This window comes from Mus pahari, chromosome 4, assembly GCF_900095145.1.
Source record: "Mus pahari chromosome 4, PAHARI_EIJ_v1.1, whole genome shotgun sequence".
Classification (NCBI taxonomy): Eukaryota; Metazoa; Chordata; class Mammalia; order Rodentia; family Muridae; genus Mus; species Mus pahari.
The window spans coordinates 48,845,834-48,850,906 of record NC_034593.1 but is presented as its reverse complement, the minus strand read 5'-3'; the positions used below and the strand labels follow the sequence as shown (position 1 = coordinate 48,850,906).

At 39.1% G+C, this 5,073-nt stretch overlaps 1 protein-coding gene across 8 annotated transcripts in view; it reads left to right on the top strand.

Annotated features, from left to right (window-relative positions):
* Positions 1-5,073, top strand: part of Nbea (neurobeachin) — a 554,101-nt gene that overhangs the window by 355,154 nt on the left and 193,874 nt on the right. The window lies entirely within an intron of this gene.

Below are 5,073 nucleotides of genomic sequence, written 5' to 3'. Positions count from 1 at the left end.
TATATATATATATATATATATATATATATAATGAATATATAACTTAAATTATCTATTAGTAACCTACTTACATAATATCCTTACCCTTTTCTTATAAGCTCCCAAAATTATCAGGCTGTGGAGCTAGGTCAGTCAGTAAAAGTCTTTCTGAGTTCACATTACCAGCACCCATTTAAAAGTTATACCTGTAATCCCAGCATTGCAGGAACAGGCAGAGTCCTGAAGCTCACTGGCCAGCCAGTCGAAGAGAAACTCTATTTTCCAAAATAAGGTGGAAAATAATCAAGGGTGACATCCATGGCATCCCCAAGTACGTGCACACATTCACACACAATCAAAATCCTAGAGTGATGGCTACATTCATTTTCACTAAGCTGAGAGTACTTCAGTGAGGTATTTTAAAGTTGACCACATTTGGTAAATACTTTTGCAGCTTTGTATAATTCATATCATGTCACACCATTCTTGTTCATAAGGAGGTGAGTGTAAAGTAGTACAGATCATTAGCAAATAAACACTGTATGTAGTTAAGGGTTTCAGTGCAGCTGTTACCCTAAGAAAAATTACATATTAATTACACAGTGGAAGGAATATGAAAGATGTCTCAATAAATCATAGGAGTCCTTACTGTAAGGAATTCTTGAGTGAGTGAAGTCTAAAGACTCCCTAAGGATTTTAGCACCCTAAGGATTTGAAGCCAACTTAAAGTGAGTCGTTATAGTCATGATTCATAGATATACTGTGTACTGCCTCTTCGGCAAGGTATTTATTCTTCATAGTACCTTGAACTGGCCTACAGCTCAGTATGTGGATGACCCTGACCTGTAAATCACAAGAGTTCCACCTGCCTCAGTCTCTGCAGTGTTGGGATTAAAGTTGTGCACTTCATTTATTTTCAGTGTGTCTCATCTGGAAGTAGAATGGTCTACAAATACTCTGTAAGCGAGGCTAGCCTAGGTGACCTCAGTACTAGTGACAGAAGCTTTAATTCTGTAGAGGCTGCTTCTGTACTTTACAGGCTACTTGAAAAGATCTTGGTATGAAAATAGCCATTTTGTTTCTGCTTTAAAAAATGGTTCTCTTTGTGTTTGCTTTGTATCTTTTGCCTTAAAAATCCCTTTGAGATGGAGGTTCAAATTTTAGTCACATAGAAAGTTTTGTTGGTAAACCTGAACTAAAATAAATAGTATTCCTGTATTGTTTGAAATGAATGAGCTGTGTTAGCAAGCCTTTGTGTACTACATGGGAATTTAAAATACGTTCTTTTCATTCATTTTAATTGCTAGATGATGAACAGTATTCAGGACCTGTTGTCCCTCTTGTGTTAGAGTCCTTAATGAAAAGAAAGATGTTTTTTCTTTGACAGTTGTTAGGAACAATCATAGCTGGGCCACAAATATTCAAAACATCTGTACAGTTCTAATGGTAGAGTCCCATGATGGTCCCTCTCCAGGGTTCAGATCATGGTGTGGAAGACCAAAGATAACATCTACAACTCTCCCTCCCTGAACCCTCCCATAGTTCACCTTTTCAGGCTTTCATCAGGCCTTGTTATCTATGGCCCTCAGGAGCTGAGGAAAGGGTTGGCAGCCAGAAAGGGAGCCCAGGGCAAGGAAGTTGGAAAGACTCCAGGGAGGGATGTCTCCAGACAAGTAAAGGGCAGGTTGCAAACAACCAGGACCCCCACTTCCTCCAGCAACTGCATATGAAGCACTTGCTCAGGAGAAGGAGGAAGTAACTGCCAGTAGTGATTACAGAGCACTTCCTTCAATAAAAATGGGCACTGGGAAACCTAATTGAAAGCAGATTCTGTTTTTAAAGTTTTATACTCAGAGCATCGATATAAAACCAAAGCGTAAACCAAAAATATGAGAAACTGAACCTATTGTCTGAATACCCTCCATTAATACTGAAGTGCGTGTCTGTATCTGAAGTCTAGCAGGGGCAGACCAGCAGCCACCTTGTAGGCCGGGATGTAGGTCAGCAGGCTAGGGCGCCCTCATAGGATAAAGCTGCAGATTCCTAAACACTACCTAGAACAAATTGAAATAAATGCATTCCTTCTTCCTTTGTCAAATAATCGCAACATTTCTATCTCCCTATGATTAAATTCTGCTTTAAATCCTGTCTTGCCATTATGCTTTGAATATGAGCAATCACTGCCATGGATTTTGATAAAAAACTATTTTTCATTTATCTATGTCGTAGAAACAAGTGTCTCAGGAACCAAGTAATGCTTTAGTCATAATTGCTGGAGACTTGCAAACTGAGAAATCCTCTTTCAGTAGTGGCGAAGCATGCCTGGACTCTGAAGCCCAAGTTGAGTCATGTGTGAGTGTAGGTTGTGACTGTGGAGACTGGGAGCCTGCTGGGGGGGGACAGAAGTGAAGGAGGGGCAGTGCACTTCAGGGTTAGTGGGAATGTCTTGTGTCACTTGATCATTTGAAGCCCAGGTTGAGTCGTGTGTGTGAGTGTAGGTTGTGACTGTGGAGACTGGGAGCCTGCTTGGGGGGGGCAGAAGTGAAGGAGGGGCAATGCACTTCAGGGTCAGTGGGAATGTCTTGTGTCACTTGATCATTCCTTATATCCTAAATCCAGACACACGGTTTCNGGACTCTGAAGCCCAAGTTGAGTCATGTGTGAGTGTAGGTTGTGACTGTGGAGACTGGGAGCCTGCTGGGGGGGGACAGAAGTGAAGGAGGGGCAATGCACTTCAGGGTCAGTGGGAATGTCTTGTGTCACTTGATCATTCCTTATATCCTAAATCCAGACACACGGTTTCCATTATAATGGAGCTGTATTTCCATGATGGGAAGGGACATTTGGCTGTAGTTCAGATTTCTTGGTATTATTTTCAGTTTATTTGGAGTCTCAAACAAAAATCTGAATTCTTACTTTAAATAAGTAAATAATCAGCTGGATATAATTTTAAGGAAACAAAAGGCAATAATGTTATTTCATAATAATTTTGAAAGTTTGCTCTCTGATTTTATTATTAAAACTTCTAGTTGACCTTTTTCAGTTGGAAAATAGACTTTGCAGTGATGGAGTTTTTCCTGCTTTTTAGTAACACTAATGAGTTGAATAATTTATGAGGTTGTCGTATGCAAAAGATTCAGTATGATTTGACACAGTCTCAGTCTCTGGTGTTGGAGTGTGATTAATAAAAACCTGGAGGCATTCATTCCTTTTTCTTTTTCTTGGTGTTTAATGTGCTAATTTTGCATGAACTGAAAGTGTGATTTAGGTGGTTTTTAATGGCAAAACTTCTTTGAGGTGAAAATTTGATTAACAGTAGTTTTACAAACTATATCAGTAGAAATACATAAGAAAAATCGTTTAAAACTCATCTTCACATCTGCAAAATTATCTAATAGCTAAGCAATTGAAATAGTAGGTTTTAAGTGTCACATATCAAAGTAAAACCTAGACTCATCAAATCCTGGTGTATTCTAGTGTGTGAAGACACTGCCTGACAAAGACTAGGGCATACTCTGAGGAAGCTTGGTTCTCTTGGTTGGCTGTCAGTCATCATTTGGGCTTCTGTTTTCCTTCCATAAAATTACAGTGGAACTACATTTCATCAAAGCCTAAAATCGCAAGTGCTTCATGTCTTGTGATCAAAGACATCATCTTAAATAGGTCTGATCTGGCACTGCAGAAGAGGGCAGGCTGCCTCAGCCTCAGGGAGGGAGGAAAAAAACACAGAGCAAAGATGACAAAGTTAATCAGTCATTTCTTTGGCAATAAATAATAAGATATGCTGAGAATTGCAAATGAGAACGTTCTTAGGTTCCTCAGAGATGTGTCTGCTTAACACCTGATTTATCTAAGCTTGTGAAGCCATCAAGTTATGACCTTGATACACAAAAAGCAGCTCTGTAATGAGCTGGAGTTAAATTAGCCTGCTGCTGCACGCATGGCCACTGTAATGTGTTACATGCAGTCGTCAGGAAAAGGCACTGAGGGTGGAAACCACGTTGTGCAGCAATGCAGCAATTGAGAAAAACTATGAAATTGCCTGTCTTCATTCTTCTAAGAGTTTGCAGTCCTTACAGCAGTTTAGAGCCTACTTCTTTACCATGTAGAAACATGAGCAACCTCATGCTTTAATCGGTGCACTATTAATTGGATCTCCATGTTTAAAATAAAACTTAGTGGTTTGAATTAGGCTCTGGTAACTTCCTAAAAAAGTAATGATACAGTTGTTTTCAGAGGAGGAAAGGAAGACCTGGAGGCAGTACCTGCCAGCTCTTCTTGATAGCACCTCATAGGCTTATACTCCTACCCTTGTCTTCACCCGATGGTTTTATGGGCTACTAATATGGCTTATGAGATTTCCTAAAATGTGTTCAGAAAAGCTACAAATATGCTATAGTACCTGTTCAGACATACATGTTATTTCTCATACCAAAAACTGTCCCAACAAGCTACCTGTTCTTATGTTGAAAATTCTGATGCTTACTCTGTAAGTAGATTCAGAAATTTAGTTTTTGCATGCCATATATGTTCTAGGCACTGGGTTTTGGAACTGAGCATTTCTACACTGCAGGAACATGGGAGACTCGAAGATACCATATAGTATAACTTATAAAATGCCTCAAGAGAAGATTCTGAATTTACCAGCTGACCAGGGAAGTAAGGGTAGAAAGATTAGAAATCACCAAGATGGAGAAGGAATAGAATAGAATAGAATAGAATAGAATAGAATAGAATAGAATAGAATAGAATAGAATAGAATAGAATAGAATTCACCAAGATAGGAAGGGAGTCAGTAATGGTGTTAATGACAGAAATTCAGAGAGTATTTGTATGTAAGATGAGATATGTCTCCGTAGGAAAAAAGCTGACGGCCCTGAGCAAATCTTTGGGGTAAGTCTCTAGCTCTGGATATGAAATTATTTTTATTTTAGATATTTAAAGTTCTCAGATAAAATAAAAGCCACTTACAAACCAAACTCAGATTTTTTTCTATAAATCCCATTGGAGCACCCAAGCTTTGTAGAGCTATGTGCTTAATAAAATCCAGCTGTGTGTGTGTCAGTGTGTGTGTGTGTGTGTGTGTGTGTGTGT